The sequence below is a fragment of the Gymnoscopelus braueri genome, assembly GCF_963280865.1.
Source record: "Gymnoscopelus braueri genome assembly, chromosome: 22".
Classification (NCBI taxonomy): domain Eukaryota; kingdom Metazoa; phylum Chordata; class Actinopteri; order Myctophiformes; family Myctophidae; genus Gymnoscopelus; species Gymnoscopelus braueri.
The window spans coordinates 12,388,266-12,403,628 of NC_137624.1; the positions used below are offsets into that span (position 1 = coordinate 12,388,266).

General features: G+C 39.0%; 1 long non-coding RNA gene across 1 annotated transcript; it reads left to right on the forward strand.

Annotated features, from left to right (window-relative positions):
* Positions 1-266: 266 nt before the first annotated feature.
* LOC308078698 lies at positions 267-3,710 on the forward strand. Its single transcript, XR_013932562.1, has 4 exons — positions 267-395; positions 872-954; positions 1,512-1,708; positions 3,442-3,710. It is a non-coding gene; the product is annotated as an uncharacterized lncRNA (long non-coding RNA).
* The last annotated feature ends 11,653 nt before the right edge of the window (positions 3,711-15,363 follow it).

Sequence of the window (15,363 nt, forward strand, 5' to 3'; positions counted from 1 at the left end):
ATCAATCTTGACAAAGAGATCAAAATTCATGTCAGATCCTGTCTGTGTCTAGGTGAGAGCAGGGAGACGAAATACAACCACCCCAATTGTATAAGTTATATAGTATTATTTGTATTAACATACTCTAACATACAGATTGTATACGTTATATTGTATTAATATACTCTACGATACAGATTGCATAAAATTACATTTTATTCCACTTAAACTTTCTAACAAAAAAACATCTTGTTTTATCCAAAATATATCACTTGCACTACCTTTACACTCTGACTCGTCTGAATACGGTGGAGATGCTGTTGTACCCCAAGCTATCCACGACGAAATGTCAAGTACAGTCGTACCCAGAAGAAGGCCAAAGAGTTGGACCTGGACCTACAGCATCTTAAAACTAAGTAAGCAATGACAAATTTTAACGAAACATTTGCATGAGTTTGCTCTTCTCTTTTTGTATATATCTATATGTTGGTTATTTGTTCTCATGTTCTTTTTTACTTAGATCTTGACCACAAATGTTAAAAAAAAAACATTATATAGAAAGCATGTTATATGGAGTGGACAGATGCTAGGTTCATTATTAAACTGGTATCCTACTAAGGCATACATCAATTCAGTTTTTATTTTTTATTTTTCCGTACCCTGTTCATGCTTTAAGATGCAACAAATTAGAGATTGCAAAACAGAAACTGGAGGAAGGGCCCCAATATAGCTCTGCAGCAAAGCCTGACGTCCCTGCTGCAGATAAGCAAACCAGTGAGAGCATAGGTGTTTAGACAGTGATACTGTTCTATGGAAAATGGTGACAATGTGTACAATATAAGTACTGTGATACTGCCAAAAGGAGCTTAAATATGATTCTCTACATTTTCAGTTGCAACTCCCTCCGTTTCCTCTTCCCCTGAGTCAGACGATTTGGCATCGACACCTGGGATGTTTGACACCAACGGTGACGAGGTATTGAAGAAACATACTGTGTAGGACAGTGGTTCTTAAAAATAGGGTCCCCAGGGGGTTCCACAGTGTCCCCAGCTAAATAAGAAACAGTTAAGCACAAAAGCACTATTTCAAAAATAGGCAACGTGTCATGATGCATCGTGAGCTTGTAGATCAGCTATGTTTAGCTATTTCTGAACTATTTTTGAACAGTTTTGCCTATGGCATGCACAAAATAGGGATGCCAGGCATAAAGGGTTATTACCAGCTAGAATGTAATCCAATGACAATGTACTGTATAATAATTAATTTAACTCTCCCCACCTACAGTATAGACAGTTGTAGAATTCTGTACTAAATCTAATCCAACAATTAACATCTTCTCTATTGGAGGTCCATGGCACCAACTCTTTTACAAATGGGGTCAACATTTGGGGGTCCTTGACATGAAAATGTCATTTCTTTACAGTAAACTCTGTTTGAAGTGTGCCTGCTTTTGTCCAAAATGAAAGTCTGGGAAATGTCATGGTAAAATGTGTTTTAATTTCTAAAACATGTCTTGTTTTCTTCTGTTTCAGGTCCACATTGGCTCTGGTGTGTGGCTCCAAAAGGAGATCTGGAAGATGGTGGCAGCAAACACCAAGGACTCCCTGTTCATGAAGGAGCTTGCTGTTGCCATTTGGGGAACAAGAACCTGAAGACCATGAGCCTTACAAACAAAGAATGCCCCACTAGCAAGGGCGAGGTCAAACCCTCCTGACCCTAGGACTCAGAGGTATGTTTACTGAGGGGTGGGGGTGGGGGGGGTTTCATTATGACTTGATCTCATAATTCAATCTGTTTTGGCTCTGTGCATGACTGTAGTTCTCTTTTCCAGAAGGTGGAATTCCTGTTAGCGTTACTGTTCATACCTTCATTTGGTTGTCTCAGTGGCATCAATTTCAACCAGAAACACATATAGAGATGTTGGGTGTTTCCAATGTATATCTGCTGCCGAGCCAATCAACTGAAGCTATGAAAAACTGAACGGGAAATGGGAATGTCACCTTCTGGAAAACAGAACTACAGTCATGCACAGAAGCCTATTATTAGTTTATTATGCAAGTCTTATTAGTTTATTATGCAAGCCTTATTAAGCTTATTAATCAATCATAAAAGAAAATACTCTATTGTAATAAAATAATCGATTTTAGGGCTGAAAAAATGCCGATCTACAAGCTTGCAACTTGTTGGACAACTTGTTGTCCATTGTAGCCATCTGGCTTATTGCCTGCCCACTGCCCACCCACCTTTTCCATTCAAATGCATTTTCCATAACTGAAACAGGGGTTTAAAAAACCACTTCACTCCATTTTCAATTCATCTTCATATAAGTGGTCCTCACTAATACACATTTTAAGATGGCACCATTTATGTCTACTCACTCTGTGTTTCATTGATGGTTCGTGGACAGTTTAGAAACCTGCCTACCTTTGACATCATCGGTAGGCAGGTTTGGTCATTTTGAACAACATTTTTAACTTTTTTATTTGTTAATTATTAATGCAAGAACAATGGCTTCTACTTCTGGCATGCAAACTTTCCAGGCAGAGACAAACTGTAGTTTCTATTAGCTTGGCATTTCCATTGGTGATGTCACTGGTAGGCAGGTTTCTGAACGAGTAGACAGAAATATTGCCATTGTATAATGAACATTAGCGAGGACCAGTTATATGAAGATAAGGTTGAAAATGGGTGAAGTTTAAGTTACATTAAAGGATCTACACCATGAATTAAAAAAAAAATTTGATATTTAATATCATATGGTGTATGTCCCTCTGAGCCTAAATCATCACTCAGATATACTCATCCCAAGTCAATTGTCTCTGGCTTATACAGCACTTTCAGCTGCAATACCAAAACGTCCTCTTGGGCAGGGGGGGGGGCTACTGAGCAATTCTGTCTGTTAATAAAAAAAAATATTTAAAAAAAAAATAAAAAAAAAAATAAATAAATAAAAAAAATTCTGCATAAAAAGAAGCATCTAAGAAAAATACAAAATCGGAAAAAAAACACTTTGAACATTTTTGAACAATTCCACCAAGTGTTTGAGGTGCCTGTTTCACCCACTTCCGGGGGGCGGAGCCAAAATCCGAGCCCGAAGTATTTGTTCGTAGACCCCCACTTAGGGGGGGTAGAAAAAGTTTCGGAGCGATTCGGGCACTTTTCATTTAACATTGGGTTTGCCATCATTAATGTTTGTGACATCAGAAACATTTCCATTCTGAGATCGCCTGTTCAGACACGCCCATTCTGGAAATCCATGAAATGAGAAGGAATGACTGAATTTGGGGTACAAGAGACACTGGGGACCCCAAAAAATACAAAAAACCAAGAAAAAAGTGATTTTCATGGTGTAGACCCTTTAAGTTATTCTCAAAACATCACAATTCATACAACTCACCCCATGCATGTCTAAGCTAATAATATTTGTTTTATTGGTGGGGGTTCTTGTTTGTTTTCTTTCAGACTGTTTCCATTGGTGGCTGGAGGGGCAGATCATTAATGGGGAAGATCTCACAAAGAGGAAGAAGGCCATGGGGAGATACATTTCAGAAAAAAATCCAGGACATCAATAGAAAGGACAAGAAATTGTGTGTCTGTGTATGGGGGGGGTGATATGGGGGTAATGCGTTATAGCGCCACCAGCAGGCCGATTTTTGCAAAAACATTTTTGGCTACAACTCTTGCAGATGTTTTCCAAACATCACACAAATCGGCATACAATATCTCCATAGTCATGTGATCAAGACAGATCTGTCAGATTTTTCATATTCTCTCACTCTTTTCCAGTCATTTGAACACTGTGTGTGTGTGTGTGTGGTGTGTGTGTGTGTGTTCCTCAGGTTGAAGTTTATGAATGTATTTGTTTATTTACATAATTATTTGTTATTTGAATGTTTTTTAGGTTTTTTATAAGAGTTTAATAAATTATTGTTATTTATTAAATTGATTCATGATTATTTATTCCTTTGTGGATTTTGCTCACTTTTATATAGGCTACTGTTTTTTAAATATACCACGTGCTGTGGGCACCTGGCTGAAATTCACCATGATCATGCATCCTCTCCAGCAAAGTTGGTCACTGCATATCAGAATACACTTGAATACACATAAATACCAGATAGCAGCTTAAACCAGCTTAAACCAGCTACCAGCTTAAACCAGCTAAACCATCACAAATACCAGCTACCAGCTTAAACCAGCTACCAGCTTAAACCAGCTAAACCATCAAAAATACCAGCTACCAGCTTAAACCAGCTACCAGTTTAAACCAGCAAAACCTACCACCTTAAGCTGGTCAACCACCAAGACCAGCTTAAGGTGTGTTTTGGACGTCCAAAACACACCTTAAAGGTATCATGACATTCATTTTCACTTTTTTTATTTTCAATGTTTTATTTGGGGTTTTATGACCTCAATTACACCCAAAAAACCTGAACTTAGAACATTCAGTGGATTTTCTGTGGTCTGGGGTTTTCTGAATAATTAAGCTGAAAAGTAATCTGAGCTTGGCCCTTCGACAGTGAGGTCACAGTCGATTAATCCCGCCCACTCTCCTCCTCGCCCCTCCCCTCCCCTATCCTTTCCTTTGGGGGGGGCGGAGCAGAGGCGATGATTGACAGGCAAAATCCCTCACCAGCGACACCCGCAGGCAAAGATTTCTTTTTTCATTGCAGTTGAAAAGGCTTTAGAAATGTGAGAGAAAAACACCTGCCATGGATCACTGGAATGGAATTTTCACTTAAAACTTTTTGTACACTTTTGAAGGACCAGGACAAAGACTTTGAATGTGGTGTAAAAGTGAATGTCATTAAACCTTTAAGGTGGTCAACCACCAAGACCAGCTAAAACCAGCTGGTCCAGCTTAGGCTGGTCTAAGCTGTTTTTTTCAGCAGGGAAATCAGACTTAAAGGTGCTGTAAGTGATATTTTGTCTGGTTAAAACTGTTTCTTTGTTAAAAAGTTAAGGATTTATATTCCGATAGTAATCATTGAGTGTTTGTTCAGTAACAGGGGTCTCCTTGCCTCTCCAGCTCTTTAATATACATACATACAAATTTCAGGTGGGTTACAAATTTCATCCAATCAAGAGAGAGTACCCATTTATCAGCCTCAATTTTATATCGTTCCAGTTCCAGTACTGTTACTGAACCAACACTCTATAGCAATGATCACAATATAGAGCAACTGTATGTAACACTTACTTTAAAAATATCACTCACAACTTTAATAAGTGCATTGTGGTCAATGGACTTGGCTGAGCACCGAAGGGAAGAGGAGAACATCTTAGAAATTAATATTGTCACCAGAAACCTTGTATCTCCATGTTTCATCTTGTTTATGTTTTGTTTTGTTTCATGAATTAATGCTACTTAGTCTTATGACAGTGTTGCTCAATAGGAGTTTTTGTAATATTTTGAAGGTGAAAGTGGTTTAGTGTGCCTGTGGATTTTATTTATTTTATCAAACCAATAAAAAGTATTAACAAGAGCTTGTGGCTAAATATGAACTACATCGGATCCATTGGAACACAGGTTCTATTTTTTCCATTTCCTGAAAAGTAACGGTTTTGTACATACAAGGTTTCCACCTGACAGCGACGATATTCTAACAAACACATACAAACATAGTACAGGAAGTATGTAGCTGTATGTCCCCTCAAACTGGACTTAAAAGTGCAACGCACGACTTTCAGTAGAATAATTAACATATCGTCGCTGTCGGGCAGAAACCTCGTATCTCCATATTTAAACATTTCATTCTTTTCCCTTTTTTTGTGAATTAATGCCCTCGCAAAAGTAGCAAAATTCGACAATTTTTTATTTATTTTTTTAGAAGTGAAAGTGGTTAAAGGTAGTGTAAGTGATTTGCAAAGTTTCAAATAATTGCAAAATGGGTATATGTTCTGATAGTGCTCGTTACTATAGAGTGTCCTGTCCATATAAAGAGTCTCCATGTCTCTCCAGCTCTTTATAAAACAGAAAATGTATTTTGTAGTTTTTTTTTTTTTTTTTGTAGTTTCATTTCCAATTTTATCCAACCAGGACAGAGAACTCAATCAGGACACAGATTAAACAAGTGAAATTGGAAGTGATGACACTAAGAAATGAGCATGCAAAATTTGAACTGAAAACTATACAAATTAAGCTTAAAAATGGGTACTTTCTCCTGATTGGCTGAGATTTTGACACCTACCGAAAAATGTATTTTCTGTTTATTAAAGAGCTGGAGAGACAGGGAGACATCTGTTACTGAAAAAACACTCTATAGCAATGATTACTATCAGAATATAGTATTTTAACCTTTTAAAAAAATACTTTTTGTTTTAACCAAAAAATATCACTTACCCTACCTTTAAGTGTGTGTGGGTTTTATAAATATTGAGCCAATGAAAAGTATTGGTGGTCTTGCGACTAAATAATAACTATATTGGATCCATTGGAACACATGTTTGTTTTTCCCTCCATTTCCTGAAAAGTAACAGTTTTGGACATACAAGGTTTGCACCTGACAGCGGCGATAAGGAACTAAACAGTCTCCTTTCAGAAATTAGTTTATCAAACTCACATCTCCTCATCTGTATTGCAGAGGTCACTTTCTGAAAGCACCATAATAAATAGGCTGGCCAAACAAAACAAGAACAAAGTCAAAGTAAATCCCATCATGTTTCTGCAATTTCTACAAAATACAATGTTAAGGAATGCAGTCAATAGTATTCTGTCAATAGCAGAGGCATAAATAGCCTAGGTATAAAATAGGTTAATGTATGTTTTATAATCTAATCATTTATATCTAGAAAGTAACTAGTAACTAAAGTTTTCAAATAATTGTAGTGGAGTAAAAGTACAATATTTGCCTCTGAGATGTAGTGGAGTAAAAGTAAAAGTAAAGACAATTGGAAATACTCCAGTAAAGTAAAAGTACCTCAAATTGTACTCAAGTACAGTACTTGAGTAAATGTACTTAGTTACTTTACACCACTGGTCCTCACTTATGCTCATTCTAAGCACCATGTCTGTCTACTCACTCTGTGTCTCATTGGTGGGCTGGGGACACTTCAGAAACCTGCCTACCAGTGACATCATCGATGGGGATTCCAAGTTAATAGAAACTACAGCCTTTCTGTAAAGTTAGCATTCTGATTCATGGAGCATTGGAGTTTGGAAGCACTCGTTGGAAATGACTCAATGGTCCTGCGTACCACCTGTTTCTAAATGTCACATAATGCAGGAGGCAGCAGGACTTTGAGTTATTGAAAACGAGCGCTTCCAAACTCTGACACAAAATAATCACCTGCACAGAATGTATTGACATACTATATATATATATATATATATATATATATATATATATATATATATATATATATATATATATATATATATATATATATATATATGTGTGTGTGTGTGTGTGTGTGTGTGTGTGTGTGTGTGTGTGTGTGTGTGTGTGTACATTATTAGTGACGGGCTTAAAAGAGCCTCTTGTACAATGTCAATGAGGAGCATATTTTAAATTATCAATTTCAATGGAGAAATTATTTTTGACCAGCTAGATTGCCCTTTAAGCATACTGCCACGGGTAACGGCGACCCCCGTCACCGCAACGGGGACCCCCGTTACTGCCGCGGGTAACGGCAACCCCCGTCACCGCAATGGGGACCCCCGGGCCCGTTGCCGTCGCGGGTAACGGCGACCCCCCGGGACCCCCGTTACTCCCGTCACGTGGACGGCACTGCAGATATATAGCCTACATAGATGGATTCCATGTAATCTCAACATTGCATGCATGGCCCATATAATAGCATTGTAGATTAGTAGGCGATATTCACTTAAATGTTTAAACCTAACATAATTATATATTTATGGACTATATATATAAATTGTATATATTTTTGGACGACTTGTGCATTTAATTTGTTGGCAATACTTTGCCACGCTTCCTCCCTGGATCTATTTATTGCGGCCATGTTTCCTTTCTTGCTTATTATACATTTTACTTTCTCGTATGATTCCGGGGAGACGTCAAATTTCTCTTTTGGGTCTTGAGTCTTGAGACTTAAGACCCAAAAGAGAAATTTGATGTCTCCCCGTCCCCGGGATCCTCTGTCTTGACTCAAGACTCTTTTGGGTCTTGAGTCTCAAGGCCCTAAATGTAATTCCTGGGAACGCCACTGTTCCATGAGCTGCTGCAGTGCTGCTGTTCAGCCACAGAGAAGAGCGCCGCTCTGGTTTTGGGCTCCATGATTGGTTTTGATTGATTGATGTAGTTTATTTAGTAAGACATGAGAATAGTACATGACAGTACATAACAGTACATGGAAGTACAAATTCACAATACAAGGTCTACTAAACTGGAAACCCTCATTAAGCACTAAGCTTGTTTAAGATGAGAACCCCATGCACACAAATCATGATGAAATATAAGAGGCAGGCAGATATACACACTACTATACAGAATGTCATACAATCAGCTTTCAGGTTACTGGTATGACGAGAGAAAAAAAAAATATATATATATACAAAAGAGGAAAATGAAGGAGGGGGGGGGTCAAGTTCAAGGATTCTGCTATCGACTTTCATGGTCTTTTATAGGAATACGCGTTCATGGAACGGAACCAGGCGACTGTAAACCCTATACATCAGCTATTTGAAAATAGCTGATCTACAAGCTTGTTGATCAGCTAGTTTCAACCAATCAGACCCTTGAACTAAGCTAAACACTCTAAGGAGCATGATGATCAGTGAGTATGTTTATGAATCATTACATTTGTCTAACATGGACTGTTGTTAGCTTTAAGCCCAAGCTGCAGGTTACAGACAGCCCAGTATTCCAGTGGGGCAAGGCAGCCTACTGTAAGTCTTAAACAAAATATATAAAACATAACCCTAACCCTCAACAGTGGGATAAAATCAATATGGTAACGTCCTATGCAAATGAGCCATGCGGTCGAATGTAAACAATCGCTAGTGCAGTCTGGATCTGTCATGACCATCATGGATGAACTTCAACCTGGTGTTTGCACTTTCTCTATTTTTGACCTGTTCATTCATCTACATAAACGTTCTGATTTCAAATATAAAGTTTTTGACCCTGGCGAGGGTGGGAAAGTGTGACTTCTGCTTATTATGCGGCTGCTCTATCCATAGCTCAGTCGGAAGAGCTCTTGACTTGACTTCAGACCACACTATAGATGTAAAAATTACCTTGGCACTATACTTACTGTCAAAGCTTTTATGACAAGCATTCTTATATTGCCAATGCATTACATACATTATGATACAAAATAATAATACATGTTCTGAATCAGAACAATAATACAAACAAGACAAACATAAGCAAAATTACATTAGTCTATTAGTAGACTTATAGTATTCACCCATTGTCTCTGTCTCTGTGTGTGTGTGTGTGTGTGTGTGTGTGTCTGTCTCTCTCTCTCTCTCTCTCTCTCTCTCTCTCTCTCTCTCTCTCTGTGTGTGTGTGTGTGTCTCTCTCTCTGTGTATGTGTGTGTGTGTGTGTGTGTGTGTGTGTGTGTGTGTGTGTGTGTGTGTGTGTGTGTGTGTGTGTGTCTCTCTCTCTCTCTCTCTCTCTCTCTCTCTCTCTCTCTCTCTCTCTCTCTCTCTCTCTCTCTCTCTCTCTCTCTCTCTCTATATATATATATCTGTCTCCATGTCTCTCTATCTGTCTCTGTGTCTCTCTATGTCTGTCTGTCTGTCTGTCTGTCTGTCTGTCGGTAAAAAATAATTGGCTACTCTAAATTTAAACAATAAATAAATAATAATTCACAAAAGGAAGATTATATCATGAATGTATCAACAATCTATCATTATCTACACATTAAGACATGTTGAATCACACTTCTGTTGTCAGTGCTTTTATACTTTCACCATAATTCACACAATGAAGATTTAAAATGTTAAAATAGGACGTTAAATATTGTAAGCAGAATGACTGATGGTAGATTGAACCATGCATTGAACTGCATGGTTTTACTGCCACCTTGTGGATAAACACGTTAACTACAGTCTGGGGCATTATGGTATAGCAGTGATTCTCAAAGTGATCCAGGGGTCCTTGGAAGGGGGTCCCTGAGGGTCCCCAGCTAAATGTGTTAATATAGGGGGGTCCCTAGCACAAGGTCTTTTCTATGGGGGTCCCTGGCACAAGGTCTTTACTATGGGGGTCCCTGGCACAAGGTCTTTTCTATGGGGGTCCCTGGCAAAAGGTCTTTACTATGGGGGTCCCTGGCACAAGGTCTTTACTATGGGGGTCCCTGGCACAAGGTCTTTACTATGGGGGTCCCTGGCACAAGGTCTTTTCAAATGAGGGTCTTCGGCAGTGGTGGAAAAAGTAATCACATTTTTTACTCAAGTAAAAGTATCAATACTGTAATGTAGAAATATTCTGTTACAAGTAAAAATCCGGATTTTTAATTCAGTAAAAGTACCAAAGCATTGGTATCAAAATGTACTCAGTATACAGAATGTCCCATTTCAAAAGTTTTCAAATGTATAAAAGTATTTTGAAAATAACAGATCTACAAGCTCACAATGTGTCGCATCGCGATGCATTGTGAGCTTGTAGATCGGCGATTTTCAAATGGCCTAAATGTATAGGGCTGAAGTGGTTAATGTGTGTTTTATAATAATAATCAAAATCTACAAAAAGTAACAAGTTATTAAAGTTTTCAAGTAATTGTAGTGGAGTAAAAGTACAATATTTAACTCTGAGATGTAGTGGAGTAAAAGTAAAAGTATTGGAAATTGGAAATACTCAGTAAAGTAGGCTACAAATGCCTCAAAATTGGACTAACGTACAATACTTAAGTAAATGTACTTAGTTACTTACTTTACACCACTTGAAATGATCATTTTGATCATTGGTTGTGATTTTTGTGTCTAGAATTTAGAAACATGATCTCAAGGTTCTGAAACTATAGAGTCAAAGAGATGGAAACATAATCATTATATTCACCCTGTGTGTGTGTGTGTGTGTGTGTGTGTGTGTGTGTGTGTGTGTGTGTGTGTGTGTGTGTGTGTGTGTGTGTGTGTGTGTGTGTGTGTGTGTGTGTGTGTGTGTGTGTGTGTGTGTGTGTGTGTGTGTGTGTGTGTGTGTGTGTGTGTGTGTGTGTGTGTGTGTGTGTGTGTGTGTGCGTGCGTGCGTGCATGCTCGTATAGCAGCAATTTTGCATGTAGAATATAAATATTAATATATTGTCTGTCGGGCGGAAACCTCAATATGGCCAAAACTGTTACTTTTCAGCATAAACATTCTAGAATAGCAAAAACAGCAGATCGACAAAGCCCAACATAATTTGGCAAGACACATCACCTAAAAAGGCGTCCGCCCACTTCGCGCAGATAGCTACGCAAGATGCGAGACTATGCAGATACGGGAAGTAAACCGAGATGGTGTGTCTTGCCGATTTTTGTTGCGCGAGTCTTGTTTGTTTTTTCAGGACTTTCAAAAAGCGTTAAGCATTGGTTCTCAAAGTGGGGTCCCGGGACCCCCAGGGGTCCTTGGGGGGGTTCCAGGGGGTCCCCAGCAAAATGTTATTATTAAATATGGCTCTTTTATTGCTACTTTTAACTTTTTAATGGATCCTATGTAAGTAAAGCCTGATAAAAGTGTCAAACTCCCAAAATCCACCAGAATACTGGAAATTACATCTACTCTGTTCAAAAAGTCCTGGGGGGGGGACCCCAGCGTGGTCAAGAGCCCCCCCCCCCCTGGGAAAAAATATCCTGTTATCGGACGGTCTGAGGTTGGCAGGTATGGTCAAGAACCAGGGGGATTTGAACCTACAACCTTCGGATCATGTAGACACTGTTCTAACTCAGTGAGCTATCATGCCAAACTCAGTTTTCCTTCTGTTTTAAGTAACAACAAACAATGATACAAACAAAATGCTTACAACATATTCCATTGCATTTATTTTAATGGCAGCCCTACTGGAGAAAAATGCAACAGCCATCACTGCCTGCAACTCACCCTGTCATTTTCGCATGCACGCCCACCCACCACACACACACACACACACACACACACACACACACACACACACACACACACACACACACACACACACACACACACACACACACACACACACACACACACACACACACACACACACACACACAGCCCTGAGGAAGGGTCAGGCTCAGCTAAGCTTGATTCATTGCAGCCAGTCCCACTGCGGCCACCCACTATCAAAGTCCAAATGATTACATCGACTGGCTTTAATGACGATTTAACCTGGCAAAAAGCCACAACGCTAAAGGGACTGAAAGAGAAAAGTTAAAATCATTGTATGGAAACTATTTACAGAGTCCCCCTGCAATCATGGAAAACCTAGAAAAGGCATGGAAGTTTAAAACTATAGTTTCCAGTTATTTATTATTAAAAAAAAGGTTTTGTACAATCAGCCGAATCAACAAGAAGCCCAAACCTCAAATGGCCTGATTATAAAATGCCATATTACATTTTTATTCTAATCTGTTGAACCCTGCATTCACTGTATTATACTTGCCTGTGTAAAAAGAATATTTTAATAAGCAGATAACAAAGATAATGCCAAATTGACAAGGTGTCTACCGGGTTATAGGGTAGACTCTACCCTATAACTCAATACTCAGAATCAATACTTTAAAAGATGGAATATTTGAACACAGACACAACAATATTATTAATGGCATTTGTGTTATGTTATTTGAAAATAACCGATCTACAAGCTGACGACAGGTGGCAATGTGAAGCGCTGTGTGCTTGCAGATCTGTATTTTCAAAACAATCTCGAAAACATATAATATTTTCAGACGGGTGTCTGCGGCCAAATGCATTTTAATTTGGGGGTCCTTGACATGAAGAAGTTTCACAACCTCTGTAGCCTAGGCCTACTAGTAAAGAATGCTAGCTCACCGTTTAGTGCCAGGCTGAGTTGCACTGCACTGCACTGAAGTGTGTCTGGAACAGAAGTAGCCTACCAGTGGTGGAAGAAGTATACTCAGATATTTTACTTAAGTGAAAGTAGCAATACCACAATATAAAAATACTCTGCTACAAGTAAAATGTTCAACACGTTACTTGAGTAAAAGTACAAAAGTATTGGCATCAAACTATACTTAAAGTAACAAAAGTAAAAGTACTAAAATGTTTGAAAATAGCCGATCTACAAGCTCACAATGCGTCATGATGCGACGCGTTGGGAGCTTGTAGATCGGATATTTTCAAATAGCCTATGTACGTATAAACTAGGGCTCCAGTGGTCAATGTACGTTATAAAATATTATAATCTATATCCGCAAAGTAACTAGTAACTAAAGTTTTCGAATAATTGTAGTGGAGTAAAAGTACAATATTTGCCTCTGAGATATAGTGGATTAGAAGTAAAAGTACTGAAAACTGGAAATAGTAAAACAATTGTACTTAAGTGCAGTACTTGAGTTCCACCACTGAGAAGTACCACAACTCTGACACACTTACTACAGGAGCTTGCATGCCCATGGCTACCAGGCCTAGAGACAGTTACGCAAGTGGCCTTATTTATATCAGCTCCAACGGAGCGTCTCTTATTCTCATGTGACTCCCATTGCGTTGGCAACCCCCAAGAGTTGGCTGTGGCCCTGTCTCCCACATGCACCTGCTCGTGCTTGTCACCTCTCCATCGTCATCTCTCTAGGGTAGTGGTTATCATCAACACAGGGTCCAGGGACCCTCAGGGGTCTTTGAGGGGGTTCCAAGGAGTTCCCAGCTAAAACGTTAGGAAGTAGGGACCAAATGGACCCCTATGGATCTGTAACTCTTAGAGTTGGGGTCCCAGAGATTAAAACGTCATAATACAAAAATAAAATCATAAATTGGGGGTCCATTGCCCAATAATGCATATCAAACTGGGGGTCCTAGAAAAAACTAAAACAACAACAGTCCATTAGTGACAGTCCTGTCAATCTGTGGGATTGTTCAAATGGGCAAAGTAGTTCCACAAGGAGAAGACCACCATAAACACATAGTGAAGTCCATTTGGGTCAACTGTTACACTCTCAGAGCTAAATTCACACTGAGGATTTTACTGTGTGTACTCAGACAGTATAAAGGATTAGAAACGTTTACTACTGTTAGGATAAGTATTTGTTGACAAAACGATAATGCTTATTATATAAACCAAAGCCTCTGAGGAATGATGAACTTCATGTTTTACACATGAAGTCTTTATTGAGACATGCACTGGCTTCCTGAGTAAAAATATGGAACTTAAGCAGAAAAGCATTATTTTCACTAATAAAGTCATGCAGTCCATCATTGGGGAAAATTGACCATAAATATCTAAGTAGTAGTGCACTACATCATACATGCAGACAGTGACGTTCACAGCTAGGTTGCTAATAAAATGCAATTTCATGCAGTGACAAGTTGGGCAAACAGCTATTAAGTCAAAACCGAAGCGGTCACTGGCCTTCAACACAAAAAAGTGTTCATGTAGTTCTGAAATGTTATAAAAAGTGACTCTTGTAGGTCTGAGGTAAATGAACAGTCAGGATTTACATAGTAAAGCTTCCCTCTCCCCACCTCTTCCAAAACATAGCGCCAACCTTCCAGTAGTCCAAGTATTTCAGTGGTAGTGAAAGCAAGCCAATCCGAAAACTGTGTGGTGCCAATACATTTACCTCGACACTCAAGTAGGCTGTCATCATCTACTTTGGCATTATGTGGCAGCCTGACCCAACCAATGCTTAATTTATACACCGTAGTTAGTACAACAAAATATAAATCAGCCCTCAATATGTTTGACAATGAGGCAGCCAGTGCCACTAATGGGGCCGGAGTTACATACCTTTTAAAAACAAATGTTTATATCATGTAATGCTTTATCATCTTTAATTCTATATAGTATCTACTTCCATTTTTGTTTTGTTTTGAAAAAAATGCATTAGCTTATGCATAGCTATGGTGGGAAAATGGATTTTGTCCTTGAGAAGTTTTCCATTCCCTCACTCTGTAGTGTAGGTCAACGAGCTGTTGGCTCGCTTTTATTAGCACTTCATTAACATTCATTAATTGCTTCCCTTCTCCTGGGCGCAGCCACAATCGAAACTGGAACTGATAGAAAATAGATGGAAGAGGAGGACCCGCCTGCTGCTCCAGTTTTAATGCTTAATTTATATAGCAGCTCTGCAAGCTCATGACACACCGCGATGTGGCAGCGTTGAGAGCTTGTAGATCAGCTATTTTCCGATCAGGCTCACACATGCTTGGATGGCTGTCTAGTTCCAACATGTTCTCACCTTCCCACCCGCCTTCTGTGCGCCATGCAGAACACGACAAGCATGTAGAGGAGACACTTCACCACCCTAAATAACATTACCAGGCCAGAGCAACTTTAAAGAA